The sequence below is a fragment of the Protopterus annectens genome, chromosome 9.part0, assembly GCF_019279795.1.
Source record: "Protopterus annectens isolate FY-2018-M chromosome 9.part0, PAN1.0, whole genome shotgun sequence".
NCBI lineage: Eukaryota > Metazoa > Chordata > Ceratodontiformes > Protopteridae > Protopterus > Protopterus annectens.
This window is the reverse complement of record NC_056743.1, coordinates 763,016,528-763,036,816: the sequence shown is the minus strand read 5'-3', so window position 1 is coordinate 763,036,816 and position 20,289 is coordinate 763,016,528.

Below are 20,289 nucleotides of genomic sequence, written 5' to 3'. Positions count from 1 at the left end.
GAATGTTTTATCTACAGTTTCTTCTTATAAAGAATAAATCTGCTTTACATAACTTAGTTTCTTCTATTGCACATGTCACTACTCATTTTTTGACATGTGTGTATGACTCCATTGATACTTTTTTCCAGGGCTATGGCCACTGGTACAGTTTTAAGGAAGTTTACTTGGCTGCATTCTCAGAACCTTCCAGATGGTGTTAAAAATGAGATTTTAAATGCTCCCTTAGATAAGTTAATCCAGGGAAGATATTTTACCCCTTTTTTTCCAAACTGTCCGACAGATTTTCTTTCTCCTCATTCACTTTTGTCAAAAAATAGAAAGACAGCCTTAATAGAATTCAGGTAAACAGACATTTAAGGAGTAGCAAAGAGGTTCCAAAAAAAAGTTTCAAACTTTCCAATGATGTTCCTAGTACCAAAGAAAGAAATAAAACACTTGGAGGCCAGTTCTGGATCTTTCTTTCATAGGTTCATAGAAGGTTACTAGGCTAATAGCCCAAAACCCCTTACAAGCCTAGCCGTATTTATCCCAAGTTGCCCCAAATGTCAGTGGTTAGGTGAGTGAAATTCGCAGAGGTAAGGGTCTATGGTGGTTAATACCAACTTCCTCTGTCCAGGGGGGACATGGGTACCATCCCAAGAGTGAATTTGCAGTCACTACTAGGATGGCAGTCTTTCTTAAACCTGTTTGTGATAGTACCCAAATAAAGAATGATGCCAGTTCACAACCTGTTGCATCTTCCTCCTCTTTTAAGTTTCTTGGTAACAATCGACTTAAAAGATGCTTATCATCACAGTTCTATTCATCCAGATATCAGGCGTTTAATGTTTTGTGTGCCTGGAAGATACCAGTTGTGTGGCTTACCATTTGGACTATCCACTGCACCAAGGGTGTTCACAAAGTGTATAGCTCACTGCAGGTTACAGAGTATCTACATTGTTTTCTGTATTTAGATGACATGGTTATCTTTGCATAGTCTTTATTAAAAATGTCAGGAATCTCTCTCTTGGGTGAGAGATCTCTTGCCCAAGCTGGGATGCCAAGAGAACATTTAAAAGTCTTTCATGACTTCCTCACACAGGATTGTGTTCCTGGGATGTCAACTTGATTCCTCAGTTCAAAGAGTTTTTCTTCCACAGGAAGAAAATAGATCTTTATTTAGATCTATTTCTAAGGTTTTCCACTCAGACTTCGGTCACTTTGGGGGGAATACCTCAGGATATTAGGTCTCATGGCATCTTTGAGTCTCATGATACCCCTGGCAAGACACCACATGAAAAAAAATACAGTAGCATCTGAAATCTCTTTGATCCCATCGTCAACACCCTTTATCTTTTCAGATCCCAGTACTGGGATACTTGGTAGAAACAACAGATATCCTTAAATCAAGATATCCCCTTCTCTCTCTCTGCTCCAAATCAGTCACCACAGATGCTGCAGAATTTATCTGAGGAGAAGTTTCCTCACAGATAAAAGTACAGGAGGTATGGGACACCAAGGATAGATGCAAGTACATAAATATCAAGGAGATACTTTCCCTGGTCAAGGCTCTCAATTCATGGAATCATCTTTGGTCTTCGGGACCTCTTCAAATGGTTACAGACAATACCACAGTGATGTGGTACATCAACAATAAAGGGGAAACCAGGTCATACCCCCTTTGCAGACTAGTTATGTTAGCTTGGGATATAGCTTCAAAGCACAATCTCACTCTACAGCAGTGTTGTGCTAGTTACTTATAAAAGTAATAAATTACTATTACTAGTTACTTTTAAGTGAAAGTATCTTTTGATAATACAACTATTGAAGTCACTTCTCATAGCAAATTATTAGAAGTGATAGTGGATTATAATCTTACATTTGACCTGTATATACAAAATTGCATAAGAAAAACTCATCAAAAACTAGGAATGCTTTACAGAGCCAAAATCTTTCTTCTAAAGAAAATGCATACTTATTAAATGTTTTACTTGCATCAAGTAAGCTTACATAAAATAAAAAAAGTTTAGTACTTTTGCTTCCCACACTTTAGTCTACAGTTAGACAACAGAAGACTTAACATAAACGTAATCATATTTGCTTATGTGAACGTATCCACGTACACAAGAATGTCTATTCTGGTAATAGTACTAACAAACAGTTTGTAAAATGCATTGGAATTCAGATTTGTGCTGGGTTTTTTTCCCCTTTAACTGCATTTTAGTAACATTTCTAGGTCTTTAACTGATGAACTGTATCAATTGGGATGCTGCCTGTCAAGGCACAAACTTGGGTGCCTGACAGATGAGGTTGGGATTCCAACCAGTGTAATGTCAGATATGTGAGTTACATGAGCTACATTCCTTGATCTGCTCCACTGTCCTTCAAGTAAGCCAAATGGTTAACAGATGCATGGTTTTTTAAATCCAAAGATGCTCACAAATCTGATTCATCAACCAATTTAACAGATGCAGCCTGACTTCAAGGGCAAAAAAGAATTTTGTACTTGCTGCCTTGGGCATGGGCTTCCCACACCCAGACTGGGGCTACTTACTGAGCTGTGTCTTTGGCTTAGCACTCCTGGTCCATTTTCTTGCTGCTGTCTCTGTACCCCTTACTCATGGTAACGGCCTTCCTTCTTTCTTTTTGTCTCTGTCTCTTCACTTCTTATGAGAGTTGGCAGAATTCGTCAATTCACCACAGCTTTTGTCCTGGCAAGATAGATCTGCCACTGCTGTAACTTGGGTTAAGGATGCACCAGCTACCGTACCAGGCTTGATCAATAGCCACATATGGTAGTGTGTAAAGTAGTCTGACTCTGGCTAATTTGAGAAGACAAGCAACTTGACAGCCTACATTGTTAAATATCCTGTCCTCATAACAAATACATAAATGCCCAGTAAAGAAATTGGACAATACTGATAGTGATAACACAAGTTAGACATATGCAGACAAATACATTTTATACAAAGAACAGAAAAATAATGAATTGCACAGATATATTTAGTCAGTTTATTCTATTTCAAAGAATACAGAATTCTTAACTACATAGTTATTGGCAAACTGTACAGGCAGATTGTACTTTACATAGATATTGACATGCGAAGGTCTTCTGTAGGACTTTTGAGTACACTTGTTTCTACTCAAAATCTATTTGCTTATTCCATTACCATTGAAATTAGAGGTAATAAACTCAATTTTCCTCATGTATGGGGGGGGGGGGGTGTTTCCAGCTGGAAGTAAATACAGGCCATCACCGCTTGCACCTGGCTCTTTTACACCCTTTACTTGGAGCTTCCTGACTAATCCATTGCATTGTGTGGCCTACCTGCAATTACAGGCCAGCAAGCAATTGTTTCCTGAGTCAGAAACATCTTATACATTCCATTGCCCAATTACTGCATTTTTCAAGCAGAATAAATGTACGTATTTTCCTATATTACATAAAAGAGCAAATACATTTCTTTTGTCACTAAGACCACCTTTAAAGGTAATTTCACAGAGCAATCAAGTCAATGCTTTTTAACTCTATTTCTCTCCCATGCATATGTCTAAACTGTCCAGATTTTCACTTCTTATTTATAAGCGATATGTACCCGCGGTGGTGGTGCTGCGGAAGCGTTGTCGCCTCACAGTAAGATGCTGTCCGGTTCGATTCTCAGCTAGAGCGTCTTCTGCGTGGAGACATGCATGAATGGGCGTACCTTCGTTGAAGGTTGTGCGTCAGGCCTGGCAAGCCGGTACGTAAAAATCAACTGCCAATCATTAGCGGACCGGAGTTCTGCTGTGGCGACCCCTAACTGGGAAAAGCCGAAAGACACAAACAAACAAAGGTGTAAAACAAACAATACATAAAATACAGTGGGTTACAAGATGAATTTGTATCCCTCAAAAGTGAATTAAATATCCAGCAAAGTCATCATCACTGCTTAATACAAATAAACCTCACATGTACTTCTATATGTTGCAACCAGTCACAGTACTTATGTTTGTAACAGGGAGGCAAGGCAATACAATACAGCAGCTTATTTTTTTTTCTTGAAATAATCATGAACAGCAATGCGGGAAAGGGAAAGCAAGCAACTGGGCAGCCATGAACAAGGAATCTACGTTGGTCATCAACCACAAGGTACGACCGCAGAAATTGAATTCTTTTTTTCTTTTTTTTTTAATAGTGGGTGGCATGCATCCATGCATATGACACAGGTATAGGAGAACATGCCATAGTGTTAAGAAGTTATTATTTTTTTTTTTGGTTTTGGAATGTGGACTGCTCCTCTTGCTCCACCAGCTACGTAGCTGAATTGAAGCAAAAAGTAACCCAAAAGTAATTGACATTTGCATTACTAGTTAATAATAAAAATATATTACAATTTCTGCATTACAATATTGACAAGTAACGCAGAATATTACTAGTTACTTAAAATGTAATATATTACACTAACATTACTTTTGTAATGCATTACTCCCATCACTGCTCTACAGGCATCCTATATCCTGCCAGAGCAAAACTGTGTGGCAGAGAAAATGAGCAGGACCAGGGCAGACCCTCAAGAATGGAAACTAGATCCAGGGCTCTTCCAAGATTTGATCCATTTGTGGGGAGTTCTTCATGTAGACCTCTTTGCCTCTTCTCTAAACAATCAACTGGCAAAATTCTATTCTAGCACTTCATGCAAGAAGGTCTGGAAAGCAGATGCCTTTTCTTTTTTAGACAGGAATGTTCTTGTATGGCTTTCCACCCTTTTCACTAATATCGAGGGTCCTTCTGAAGATTCAGAAGGAATCCCCCAAGATAACTGTGGTGACTCCCTTCTGGCCCAGGCAACTGTGGCTCTCCCTTCTTTTGGAAATGGTCAGTGGTAATTCCCACAAGCTTCCTAGCAGAATGGATCTACTCCCAAAAGAACAGGGGGTGTTTGATAGACCCCAATATCAAATATCATATATTAACAAATGGAAAATGTTTCTAATTGTTCCCAGAAACATAGCAAGTACCTATTCAGGGTTAGTTGTTCCCTGGCTTTACAATATTTATGTGAGTTACTAACCTATGGCCTTTCCTAGTCTTCTATCATGGTTCATTTATTGGACATTTCTGCATGTTTATAGTTTCATAGTTTAGTACTAGGCTATCTGCCCTGGGGCATTTGTAAGCCTAGCCATAGTGATGTGGCTTTTGCCACCCCATGAAATGGTACAAAAATGTACAGAATAAATTTAGAATACTGTGCCTCTGTCTAGTAGTGACACAATGAATGTCCCCTTATATAATAGAATTAGTTTACTGTGCCCCTGTCTAGCAGTGACACAGATGTGACCCCTGGGGTAAACTTACGATCTCCCATCCACTCATCAAGATTTCTCTTGAAGAGAGTCAGTGAGGGGCTCTGCCTAATACGAACTGGGATCTTGTTCCAAAGCATGGGAAGCCTCTGAGTTATGAATCTATCCCTCCAGCATGTCCTATTCATACTTGTGCCGAGGTTTAAGTCTTTAGCTCTCGTGGTCCTGATGGATTTGGATTTTTTGAGATGGAGCATGTCCATCAGATCCTGATTGGACATGGCCTTGTACGTCAGGCAGAGATCACCTCTGAGCAGGCGGTATGCTACTGAATAGAGCTGAAGTTTCTTTAGTCTGGCAGAATAAGACATATGTTGGAGACCCTTGATCCTCTTGGTGAGGTACTTTTGTGGTCTCTCCAGCTGTTGCAAATGCCGGGTGAGGTACATACCAAATGGGGCATTGTACTCAATCATGGGTCTGATGAGGGAGGAGTATAGGGGTACAATGACATCCTTGGATCTGGATGTGAATCCCTTCATGATGAGGTGTGCAGGGTAGAATGTTTTTCTAACCACTTTGGCAACGTGGGTGTCAAATGAGAGGTCGCTGTCGACTTAGGTCCCTAGGTCTCTGATTACTTTTTCCGTACTCAGTGGGTTGCTGTCTATGTGATAATTTGTGGGTACTTTGTTTTTCCCAAAGGGGATGACTATACATTTTTTGGCATTTAGTTTAAGGCCGTGACTCCGGCACCAGTTGTCCATTTCTGTGAGGCCTTTTTGTAGGATGTATGTGTCCGCTGGTGTATCGACTATGGCGCCTAGTTTGCAGTCATCTGTGAACTTTGTCAGCCACAACCCTCCCATGTTTGCTTTAGCATATGAGAAATAAATGCCGAACAAGAGGGGTCCCAGGACAGATCCCTGTGGGACACCACTTGTGACTGGCTTTGAGTCTGACATTGCTCCAGCGATTTTAACTTTATGGGTTCTGTCCTTTAGCCAGTTTGCAACCCATCTAGTGACATAAGGGTTTACGTTTAAGCTGTTGAGCTTATCTATGATGCCTGAGTGGGGTATTGTGTCAAAGGCCTTAGCCAAGTCCAGGTAGGCTGTATGGACTGCTTTGCCCTCATCAATGGCTCTAGTGACTGTTTCGAAAAAGTCAACCAGGTTCAAAAGGCAGGATCTGCCCTTTACAAAGCCAAACTGTCTGCCCATGGATCCTCCTCTTTCAAGGCAGTTGCATATCAGAATGTTCTTCAAAGGGGTTTTTGCATTAGAAGCCTTTAAGTAAACCAGTGGCCCCTACTTGGGATCTTAATTTTGTGTTAGAAAAATTAACACTTGCTCCATTTGAACCAGCTAATCTGACAAACTTGAGGTTCATAACATGGAAAACAGTTTTATTGATTGCTCTGACCTCTGCAAGAAGGGTATCTGAGTTGCAAGCTCTTAAGGTGAGTCAACCCTACCTCATTTTCCACAAGAACAGGGTTTCTTTGTGAACTAATCCTTCTTTTATGTCTAAAGTGATATCCAAGTTTACTTTAAGTGAAACAATCCATCTCCCCATTTTCTTTCCTGAACCTAAAAATTGGAGAAAATTGACACTCCATTCCTTGGATGTCCACAGACAACTCAGGAACTATGTTCTTCTTCTACTTCTTTTGGCTTTTCCCGGTTAGGGATCGCCACAGCAGATCACCGGTCCATTCATGAATGACAGTGGAGTTTTACGGTGTCGAGTTGCCAGCCCGGCGCCCAACCTTCCACAGAAGGCACACACACACTCACACCTAGGGCTAATTTAGAGTGCCCAATCCACAGCATGTCTTTGGGATGTGGGAGGAAACCGGAGCACCCGGAGGAAACCCACGCAACCACAGGGAGGACATGCAGACTCCACACAGAAGGCACCCCAGCCGTGGATCGAACCAGAAAACCTTTTGCTGTGAGGTGGCAACGCTAACCGCTGCACCGCCTCAGCCACCCTAACTCAGGAACTATGTTGACGGAACTAAATCTTTCAGATCAATTTTTCTTTTCTTGTGAAGGTAAGAGGAAGAGACAACCAGTGTCAAAACAGACTATTTACAAATGGTTGTCTAAGACTATTACCTTTTGTTATACTCATCATGACAAATCTATTCCAGACAGGGTCAGGGCTCCCTCTACAAGGATCTTGGCTTCTTCTATAGCTTTCTGGAAAGGGTTGGATTCTAGAACTATTTTAGAAGCTGCTACTTGGTCCTATGTACACACTTTTACAAAGAACTATAAGCTGGATTCCTTCTCTAGGTGAAGGTCATGCTTAGACAGGCCCATTTCCCAAGGGCTCCTGGACCCTTCTCCTTCCACCTCCCAAATGCAGGTAGGTGTGGTAATCTACCCATATAGCTAGGGGTACTGCAGCAGTGATCAATATGAAGAACATAAGAACATAGTACAATTGTGTAAGTTGAACTTACCTTAACAGTAGATGCTTGAATGGTCACTGCTGCAGTAGTCACCCCCCTCCATACCACTTGTTTTCTGGTGATTTTTTTATGCCAGAGTGTGGACATTTATTTTTTGTTATTCATATCCTGTCCTTTCACAGCTCAGCCTACATCTCTCTCTGCTGGCAGGAAAGCTCTGAAGGGTTTCATGCCCAAATTTGTTTTTCAGTCAGCTTGAGCTGCTTGTCAGCTTTGATGCATGGAAGGTGCATGATATAACCCATAAAGCAGGATATAACCCATATAGCCAAGGCTACTGCTGCAGTGATTGTTCAAATATCTACTGTTAAGGTAGGTTCAACTTACAAAACTGTACTATCAAGATTTGACTAGCTTTGCAAATAATATGCTTTGGTGGTCATCAAAAGCTGTGTTCTCAGGTACTGTAGTAAAAATAAATAAAAAGTCACGCAATATTTTAACAAACATAATTAGATCAGCTCCGCTTCTCCCTCGGCTCCATGAAAAAGAAAAGAAAAGTTAAGGGTTGTTTACCAAGGAAACTGTGAAGGATGTTTTAACTCTACACTTACTTGCAGGGAAAAAAAAAAAGAATTGAAAACACTGAAGGGTCTGCAGTAACACAGCAGCCAGTGCAATATATTCCATACAGATTGTCTCTAGCTATACAGAAATATCAAATGTTAACCCTCATTTTAATGATTTTCCAAGAGTTATCATTACTGTTAAAAGCAAAACCATTGTACCTAATATATCCATCTCAGCTGTACAGAATTTCATAGACTGTCCTAAGTTTTGTCTCATTTTTGGTCTGTTTCTAATAAAATATGTGGTTTTCTGGCAAATCTAAGGACTGAAGTCACTAAATAGTAACAGTCATTTGAGTTTTGGACTTCATATCCTTCTGAAAATGAATGCTAATAATGCAAAACCTGTTATTCTATCAACTTTCTTTGTTTATCAGAGCAATATTTAAAATCTGTCTGATTTTTGGGCCTTCATGATTGTTATGCTAAGAGGTTGAGAGGCATGGATACAAATTAATATGCAAGTTAAAGAATGGGATATCATTTCACTGGGTTATCATCCCCAAAAGATATGTCGCTGCAGTATGTACAGTAATGCAGCACAAAAACAATTATGGCTGTCATGATTAGACGTGTTTAGTCTCTTCTTCACCTAAGGACTGGACATATTTAAACACTAGCTTTTCTGCTCAAGGTTTTCATAAAAATCTAATCCAGTGGTGCTGCCAGCCCTGAGGAAGATTTGGAATAGTCAGCCCCTTGGAAAATTGCAGAATGCAGATCTGTCTTGTAGTAATATAGATATGACCACCTACTGAAAGATACAGGCAACAAATAGGAAAAAAGCTCTGCATTCATTTAACCTCAAATACAGCACAGATTTCTACCAATAATAGTCTCATTGTTCAATGCCATCATAGAAAAATGGTCAGTCTTCATCTTTTTTGTCACACATCCATTCAGATACAATATCATATCTGTAAAATCAACATATGCATGCTTACTTTTTATTATACTAAAATATCTTTCCCAGTTGTACCTCTGACAAAATCAGGATATTACTGCTAAGAACCACATCATTAGCCTCAACCCGATGCAGTATCCTTTAGGATGACCATAATATGTATTCCACACTTATAGAGATGGAGTCAGACTATAAATACTTTTTGAAAGCTTAAGAATGAAACCACATGAAAATTTCCCATGCATACACCCCCCAACACATACACATGTGCACACAGACATACAGAAAACCTCACACACACACACACACACACACACACACACACACACACACACACACACACACACACACACACACACGCACAATTTGATGCCATCCTTCAGAATCTCTCATTACAATTTCAGGATAAGAAACTACATAGGCTTACAGTTTAAAATATTCATAGATGAGTCTATATTATTCCTTATTCAACTGTTAAAGTGAGTTTCTGTGCAACTTTCTTTGCCTGTGATACAAGGCAATATTAGTTCATAATTTAAAATGTGTACCTGTGTAAGCCTGCAAGAATATATTGAATTGATTGTACTAAAAGTTTAGTAACTTCCATATCAATATTGTAATATTTCAGGGAAGAAAAGACTCTTACTGCATGCTACCCTGTCAGAATCATGATGGGGAAAAAATTAACTAGAGACAATTTAGGTCCTAAGCGGGGAGTCAGTGTTGTATTAACCTACATTTTTTCCTGAACTAAACTGGTACAGCTTTGTCTCAACTCACATCTCAGTTCTTGTGAGTCTCTTTAGTAGATTAGTTAATACTGACAGTCTGGCTGCTCACATATCACCCCTGCTGTTCTTGTAATGGTTACAGAATAATTACAGTGAGACTTCAGTCTCCAGCCACCACTGCACTGCTGAGTCTCTGACCATAAGCAAGTGTCCTCTCTCTGTTGAAGAGGTGAGCAAATATTTATACAGAGAGCAAAAGTGACTTCATCTAACATACTGCCTTGTCTGCTCAATGGGCCCCCTTAAAGCTATGGGCCATGGGAAGTGGCCTTAGATGCCTCTCTTAAAATCTGCCATTGATCAGTTGTTTTTTGCTCACTTGTGGTTTAATTTCCTTTCTGAAAAGCATTTTTCTAGTCAGAGGAAAGATGTAATCTTAGAATAACAGTAAGAGCTGCCTTGGTCACAGATGGCACCATACTTCAAAATTTTAATCTGGACACATTATTATTTGCCAAAATAATATGCTGATATATATTTTCCTTTGAAAGAGATGCCCCAGAGTATCCTAGTAACCTCAGCCTTGCCTCATTAATTTGTGGTGTTTTGCAAATATCAAGAAGGTTTCCTACACTAAATCAGGGAGATTGTCAGTAACTTTACTCTTTAAACAGCTAAACTCTTTTAATTGGCATATACAGCCCATTTATATATGTATATGTAAATGTATTCCACCCATGGAAATACATTAATCTGAGAAAAATACTAGGAAACATTCCATATTAGAATTTAGCAGAAGTACAACTAAACGTTTATTTTGTCTGTAGGACTTTAAGCAACTTAACCATCCATATACTCAAAATACAAAACTAAAAGACTAGCAAATTATATCAGTGTGTCAGTGGAAGACCATTGATGTGACCATGCACAAGAAGTTACCAAAGCCCACAGAATAATCTTATATGGGAACAACATATATAGGGAGATAATCCAGAGTGCCATTGTGTTATCATAGAAGGACTGCCGAGATGTGATGGAATTCAGAAGATTCCTAGTTAGACAAGTAAATCTCCATGTGATGACTTGGGGGATAGTATGAAATATTGTAGCTTCCTATGCCAGATAAAAATATAATGTGTGCAGTTATTCTGCTATCCTCCAGCTCTACTGCCGCACAAGCATGGCACATGATCACAGGACTTAGAATCATTGGAAAATTGTCTAAGTTATAACAGCAAGAACTTTGACAAGAGGATGAAGCTCCCATTTCAAAATGATATTTTCTTCTCATATAGTTAGGCATGGTGCTAAACTGGCATATATTTATTGACTATTTTCTCCATCTAAATAATCATTTACAACAGAATATAACTTGTGCACCTACCTAACAGTATTTTTATTCCTATTACAGACTATTCTGAATGGCTTGCAAATTATTAGTAAACATTAGTTAGTTATGTGATGTGCATTTAAAATTGTTTCTTAATGTTAACCCATCTGCAAACTGTCTTTCAGCCTTTACTTCTTTACTTAAATGTTTTTTATGATGCATTCACCTGTTCTGTGCCTGAAATTAGTTCATTGTGAACAGCACACATTTTCAATTAACAAGAATAAATGTGATATGAGATTCTAAGTGAAAACATATACAATGATAGACAGATTATTTGTGAAATTACCAGTTTTCAGTTTCTGTCTTAGGACATGCTTTCGTAACAGAGATAAAACATATTGTTTACAAAGAATTATGGTAGTTTTGCCTTGAACCCCATTATATGAAATTTAGGTAAATATAGTCATAATGCATGCAATTTCCTTTCTGCAGTCTAATAATCTGTAATGCATGCATGTTTCTACTTTACTATACCTCTGCCATTTGAAATGTGATAGTTCCCAAACAGCATACATATACCTCTGACACCTTACACCTGAAAAGGAAACATACATATCTGGGTTACATCATCTGTTTTAGAAGTAATACACTGAAAAAATGAAAGAATAACTAAGTGCTGTGACAAAAAGCACTTGAGGCAACTCATTCATTTCATTGGCGAAAAGCACTTGGGCCAATTTGTTCAAATCATTCCTTTTTCCACATTCAGATTGCTCTTAATCCTAGGGTTAATACTTTTCAGAAGGCCAAAGTGAAGTGACTCTGATTGAAATACTTGAGTTTGCAGGGCAAGTGATTACCTAAAACACAGCAAGGATAAAATAGCCACTTTGAATATTATTTTACTTAAAGTCTCATTGCAGTACAATTTTAGCTGTTTCATTGTTTTTTAATCATATAATGGTATTTCAGATATAGCTTCATATTTTTCTAGAACATTTTATCCTAAAATATCACATTTGTTATTTTTATGAGAGACATAAATACTGAGATCAAGGCTGTCCTGCAGAAAGAGGCATAGGATGTAGCTCTTAATATCTATGTACAATTGCCAACAAACTCAATATTCTCTTTGTCTACACTGATAGCATATTAAAACTGTCGTCACCAAAAGGGAAAAGACAACATATTGAAGTACTGATATGATGGAATTGATCAGGTCTGACTTAACTTACAAGGATATAAAATACTTTTACTGCATTAGCCTGAGTTGACCTCATGCAATTAGCATTCATTAAATGTCAAGAAGTAATGTGAGTAATAAAAACAATACACAGTCTCCATAGCTGGCCTAAAATTAATGATAAAGAAAAAGTATATTATTAATACTGACATTAAACTCATGTATTTACACAATGACGTTTTTATGCTGATTGCAAACTTGGAGCTTAATTATGGGTCATTCAAATTAAAATAAATATTGTAATCCACTTTTCTAGGACCTTGGATGCTTACTGCATATATGATGTGAGGAAACAATACTTACTAACTACCTGTTTATGAGTGCTCATGCCTTTCTGGTTAGGCCACCAGTTTTTTTTTTTTTTTTACAGAACATGGACGCACACACACACACACACTATATGCACACTTACAGGCAATTTGAAGAATGCCAATTCAGCTACCTCAAGTTTTGGGAGGTAGGAGGAAACCTAAGAAACAGGAGAAAACCCAGGGGAGCATGCAAACTCTATACTGGAGGCATCGTAGGTGAGAATCAAACTACTGAACCTTGAACTGATACAATTTTTACTGTGACAATAACCACATTTATAACCATTTACATTTAGTATTACTAACTATACATTATCAGAAGACCCATCAGTCATTAGATTTGGAGATTCCTAATATCCTAGATGCGTGCTTATCCTAGAACATAATAATTCTAAGTGACTTCAACCTCTATTTACTTAACCAAAAAGACACGTGAGAAAACAAGACATATTAATAGCATACTTAGGAATTTCACAACTCTTTACAAATTTTACATGAGAAAACCACAATCAACCACTCTTAGATCTCTTAATCACTATCTTCCCTTCAAAAATATGTCAGTTCTACCCCATCTCCATCAGTGACCGCTACCCAATGTCTTTCACCATGACTCCTCCACTTCCAAGCCCCCCATTTTAATCGCATTCCGCCCACAATCCCCACAAAACATCAACAATCTTCAGGCACATCTCTTCCTGCACTTCTGGAATGACTTCCTAATCTTAATTGATGCCTACAATATCACCAATACCCTCACATCACTCCCTATCAGACTCCAATACAAATACTTCCTCCCAATCAGCCGTATCTAGAAATCCTCCCCAAATGAATGGCTGGCCAAGGAACTAAAATCCCTTTACAAACGTAGAGACAAAGATGGGCCACTTGGAAATCCAACCTAACTGCTGAAAAAAGAAACCACTTTCTATAACCAAAATATGTTTTGGAGCCTAGACAGTAACATAACAGGGTGTTACTCACCATAGACCCACTGTACAACAGCAGCATAATATCTTCAGGGGTGCTTACTGTTGATAATTTCCTCCCTAAATTTTCCAGTGTTCTAAATCTCAACCATCTCAATAACACCAACTCACCTGCAGTTACAGACATGCTCATTGAATCGTCTCCCTTTTACTTCAAAGTTATAACTACAGAGGTTATGGCAACAATCCTTGATAAGATCCCCCTGATCCCTGCCCCCCTGTCAGAAGGGATGACATCCTCCCCTGGTTCATCCCTCAGTGCAAAGACCATCTTTTCCTTCCACTCAAACACCTTTTCAGTACATGCCCCACTACTGTAAACATGCTACAAAAATGGGAGTGAGCTATTCTAACTTCTATTCCAAAATGCCAAATTCCAGTATCAGCCAATGACTTCAGACCAGAACCCATCCTCCCAATACTAGGGAAAGCACTAATAAAAGCTAACCTGCAATCAAATTACTAATTATTTAATATTTAAGAACATATAAAATACTCTCCCCACACCAACACAGATTCTGGACAGGCCATAGTACTTACCAATAACAATCTCCAGAATAAGAAAAAAGGATATCTAACAGGAGCAATTTTACTGACTTAAGCAAAAATTTGATTCTGTCAAATATTTCCTGGTAATAAACTCCCACCTAAAGGTTGGGATTAGCTGACAAGCAGCCTCTCTTTGTTTGCCGGCTTCCTCTCTCGTGTGTCCTTTGACATTGGGCTTAGTTATACCTCTTCAGCAAACTCTCCATTCACTGAGTCCCTTAAGCTTCTATTTAATCCCTATTTCTACTCTGTCTATTAAATCAACCAAATCCCATACAGACTTATAAAATTTGCTGGTTCTGCTTTATGAGGAAGATATGGAAATAAGGCCCCATCAACCACTAATCTCAAACCTCTTTCAAACAGATCTCTCTAATGTCAGTCACTGGCTAGTGCAGCTTAAATGTCTGTAAACTATAAAGAAACCACATCAATGCTGTTCAGAACACCACAGAGACTCAGAAAATTCACAACACATTATAGTGAGGAAAATGGAATATTCCCTTATCCGCATCGTAGTACGATCTCTGCAACAGTCATTCCCCCATGACTCCCTCTAGCTGCAGGCATACTTCCGCGAAAGTGCTTTTTCGGTAAAAAGCACTTTCGTGGAAGTATGCCCGGCTGTTTGTGCTTTAGTGAAAAGTTCCTTCTGGGATCGTACCTATCCCAAATAACCATAGGCAAAGGACTCCTTCTTGCACAAGTGGAATATGCCCTCCCCTTTTTGGCACCTACCTCCAAAAAACAATCTAACACTACTTCAGACCATCTCAAATAACATATTCAGACTCATTACCTTCTGTCCAAGAACCTGCCTGAAGCCAAGTGATCACTAATCACAGACAGAACTACCCTCCTGCTAGGGTCCTTCATTTTCAGACTTATCAATGTGGCACCTTTTCATTTTCCTTTATTTGTTGGTAGACTGTATGAAAGGGAACCAGCAAATAATCTCAGATTCCTCTCTCCCTCTGCACCTAACCTCCATACAATACACACTAAACTAAAACAGTCATGCCCTTTCAGTTATGGGGCCCAAAATCTGGAACACAGTCTCCATTCAAATGAGACGGTCTCCTTCCCCCCTTGAGAAAAGATCTTAAGACTGACCTGTAATGCAACTGCTTCAGTACAGGTAACATCACACAGCTCCAACACTCCACAACATGCTATAACATCATGCTATGCTGCTTTTGCTATGAATCTTGTTTTATGTTTTTACATATAGTCATATTTTGTACAGATGACTATATATAATTACTCTATGCTTTTTTACATTTCATATATATTTTTCTTGTACCTTTGCTATGCTCAAAGTGCATTGTATACATTTAGTGCATCTGGGATGAACATGAAAACAGTCCACTGGGATCAGTGTTCTACCCTGGTTAACAAATATATGTATGTATGTATAAATACATAAATAAATTCATTGTAAAAAAAATGCTTCTGACTGTGATCACTGTATTATTCTGGACAATGAATGTAAGAATGAGATGTTAGATTATAAAGCTGGTACAGTAACAAATGGAATTGTAGTTGTCCTACCTTAGCACTCCTTTTATGAGTTAGTTATGGAGGACATAACTGTATACAGACTATTTTTCTGCATAACTTTTCAGAGTTTTATTCTGCTTTGGTGCCAGAAGCTAGAGAAAAGGAATTTACTTTTAAGTGCTATTCATCTGCTTTCAATGCAAGGACTATAAGCATACTAATAGAATGATGGGTGTTGTTTAAGTATCCTGCATTACTCCAAATGAAAAGAAAGCTAAAATATTCTTATATTTCCTCTAAAACTATGATGGATAGTGATCAGTCATTTTTTTCTTGGTATTCATAATAAATAACTTTCATAAGCTCCTTTAGATCCACTTATATGGGACATGAAAAGAATGCAGTGTGGATGGACATGTCAGCTGACTGCAGATTGCCATTGTTAGGGTCTCTTGTACAGAATAAGAAGGAAATGCAGTGTGAATGGGGATGTCAACTGAGTGGAGACCCTGGGAGAAAGGTTACAAAATAGGTCACACAATACTGGATACAATAACATTATGAAGAATCATGAAAAACCGACAGAATTTCAAGTTCCATTACTCTAGAACAGTTTAGACACAACAAATAAATGATAGATATTTTTGATAAATGACAGAGATATACTTAAAAAGCACAATCCAAGATAAGTTACATAAAGGCAAAGGGTTACCTAAATATTCTGAACACCACTGAAGCATATCCATGAGCATCTGTAACCACATTGTAATCATATTGTAACCACACAGAAGTTGTGATGTTAACAGGTAGTAACCAGTACTTAGCTCTGTGTGCTCCATGACTTCTCAGGGAGAGCTGAATACAGTAAATGCTGTTGAATGCACATCCGGTTTAATGCCTTGTCACTCAGTCATCTTGATGATGGGCCTACTTAACTATATAATTATATTACATGGTTTCAGATGTAAAGCTACTTTTGGCACCAGATGCTATTTCTACATAGTACTGCACTTTTTTGGAACCTCTTAAAAAGTTTTCTTCAAGATGCAAATTCTTCCTTCTTAAAGATAGCCCTACAACATCACTTCCACATGGTATAGCAGCAAAGTTAATTTCCTGATTTTCTGAATAAAAATTGATGTACATCAATTTCATTTTCAAATTGTCCATAAGACAATAATTCACACTGCAATATTTTTGAATACAAATATCATTCTTATAAGTCTTGAATCTTGCTCTCACACATATTAAAGCAATAACCGATGACGTGGTATGGTATATTGAAGATTTACCCACGGTTGGTGTGGTTTAATCATGAGGGTGAAGCCCAAGTGATTAAATAAAGCCAACCATGGGTACATTTCAATATACCACAACCATGGAATCGGTTATTGCTATTATACAATGACATTATTTAAGAAAAAAAAGACTTACTTTTCTTAAATAATGTCTTTGTATAATGGCGCATTACTGTTCTTCTGCTGGTTGTGGTATACTGCTTCCCTGTTTTGATGTACTGAGCATGCGTATGAGACTTGTGTCCCACGCATACCCAATACATCAATGCTTAGAAATGGAAGCAATGGGGAAAAGAAACTCTCCATTGCTCTGGTTTTTCTTTTTTTTTTTTTTTTTTTATTTGTTTAAAAATATATATTTTGAGGATTTTATACCAACGGAAAAAAGTCCGGACGACTGGACCTTTTTTCCGTTGGTATATTGTGGGATTTACAATGGGCACACTGGCCAATCAGCATGCACGTTTTAGAATATTGATGGGGGGGGGTCATTGTATAATAATTTTGTTTTTCCATTTTTCACATGGAAAATTAAATCATAAAACTTTATTGTTGCTACTGTTCAGCTTGTCTCAAAATGATTTCACTTCAGCTACCTGCATCTCTGAAGCTGCATGTCAACTTGTTTAAAACCTGGAATTCTAGGTTCAAAAATTTCAGCTCTTTCTCTATGCAAGTGGTATTTCATTGAAACCAGACCGATGAACAACATTCCTTCATGTCACATATGAGGAAGCAACTCAAGATAAGCCTCGGTGGTGCAGCGGCAGCGTTGTCGCCTCACAGCAAGAGGTACTCCCATTCGATTTTTGGCTGGAGCGCCTTCTGTGTGGAGTCTGCATGTCCTCCCCATGATCAGGTAGCGTTCGAAAGACATGCGTGAATGGGCGTGCCTTCATTGAAGGTTGGGCATCGGGCTGGCAACTCAACACTGTAAAAATCTTCTGCCAAACATTAGCGAACCGGAATTCCGCTGTGGCGACCCCTAACTGAGAAAAGCCGAAAGAAGAACAAACATTGTCTTTACCTCAAGGATAAGCCAAAAGACAAGTTAGTATTCCTGATACAAAAAGGAATAATATAAACAAAGAAAATCTTCCATATATATAAAGCATTTAATTTTCAGTAGAAGTCAAGGGTTTCAGAGTCAAATAATAAAAGCTTAAGTGATAGAACTGAAGCATGAAGTAAAGAAGAAAAGCATAAGTTTAAAAGATTTGCATGGTACCACAATAAAAGAACTGTATATGCGTATCAAAAATGATTAAGTCAGAGGCAGGCTGTTAAGTCAAGTAGACTTGACACTTGATAAAGCAGGAAATGTGTATAGTGGGAGTGAACTTTCAAGTATTTAGTATAAAGGTTTGACTGAGAAAGTGAAGGCATGTACATTTAAGGCAATGAATAAAAATGCAGGCATAAGAAAATGAATAAATAACTATAACTATAGATATGTAGATATATATTGGTAGTGATAATGTGGGTTCAAGATTGTGGCTGCTACAGAATGTACATCAGATACCATAAGAAAGTGCATTCCAAGCACTGATTATTATTATTATTTTTTTTTTGTTTCGTAGGTTGTATGGAAGTGAGAAGTATTTCACAAAAGTGTGTAAAACTCTAAATATAGCTGCACAGCAAGACTTATATGTAGTAAAGGTGAAAAATAAAATGCGTCTGAGTGCAGTTAAAATGTATAATTTTTCAATGATGCTTGGAATACAGACAGCAATAAAATTGTGCTCTCTATGATGATATTTAATTAGAAAAACTTGTTATTAAAGACAAAAAAAGAAATATATTTAGGCTTGGTATCAATAATGAATGCAGAATAATATCACAAATTATGTTTAAATCACTGAATCTACATACTTGTTGTGTCTTTCGGCTTATCCCGGTTAAGGGTCACCACAGCGGAACTCCGGTCCGCTAACGTTTGGTAGTGGATTTTTACATGCCAAGTTACCAGCCCTGATGCACATCCTTCAACGAAGGCACGCCCATTCACGCATGCCTCCACACAGAAGATGCTCTAACTGAGAATCGAACGGGACAACGTCTTGCTGTGAGGCGACGATACTGTGGTGTGTAAACCTCTGTGCATTTGTCTAATATTCTCAGCATACAAATTAAAGCCGGTTGATCAGATTCTGCTTGGGTGTAGCCACAAGTGCAAGAAATACAAAATAATGTTTCTAGTAGTATCTCATGAAATACAAGTACAACAATCCTGACAAATATATTAAGAGGATTCATACTGTACTGGTGCAAAATGATCCACAGATCTGTGCAGAAATAAGCATGAATGTTTCTGACTGTAAATTGTAATGTTCCTAATCGTGATCAGAATAAGAGAATGTAAAGCAGAGATGCTACCCTCATCAGAAGCAATGCAAGCAATCATTTTTAGTCTGCGTATTTCTGGATTCTTTTAGAGTTAGTAAAATGCTAATACCATTATTGAGTGCAATGACAGGGATGCACTCATGAGTATCTCATTTAGAGTTATGAAATCAACCACCCAATGTAATGCGGATATCTTGTATTGTTATTCTACTAGTCTAGGCTACCAGGAGTGTAATATAATAAAATTTCACTTGAGCCAGTGCCATTTATTCATGTACCAAGAAGAGTTGCATTAGCTCTTAGAAGCAGAGATTAACAGGACATGAAATGTACAGACACTATAGGTATATTTATTAAGTAAACAGAACACAATGAATAGGTGGGCAACATGGTGACTGTACTGAAGTAAGGCTCGGTTAGAATACGAAAAGGCCCTCATGACTTGATGAATGGATTAAAAGGAAAAAATGTTTCAGACATTTGGGGAATTTTCTGTAATTATCACCAATGCCAAGTACTTCTTGCTAGGTGATAATCAAGGGATTTGGCAAATTAGCTTATCTCACAGCTTTGCTCATTTAGTACCTGTAAAGGCAGATGTAGGTTTCTGAGACTGCCTTTTGGAACACCATATGCTGCTGCTGTGGTGTTTCAAAGAACAGTAGTTGAAATGATTGAAGAGCTGACTAGTATAGTTAATATAACACATTTTTTCTAGTGTACAGAGGTGCAAAGCAAAAACATATCTCATTCAAGACATCTGCAGAGC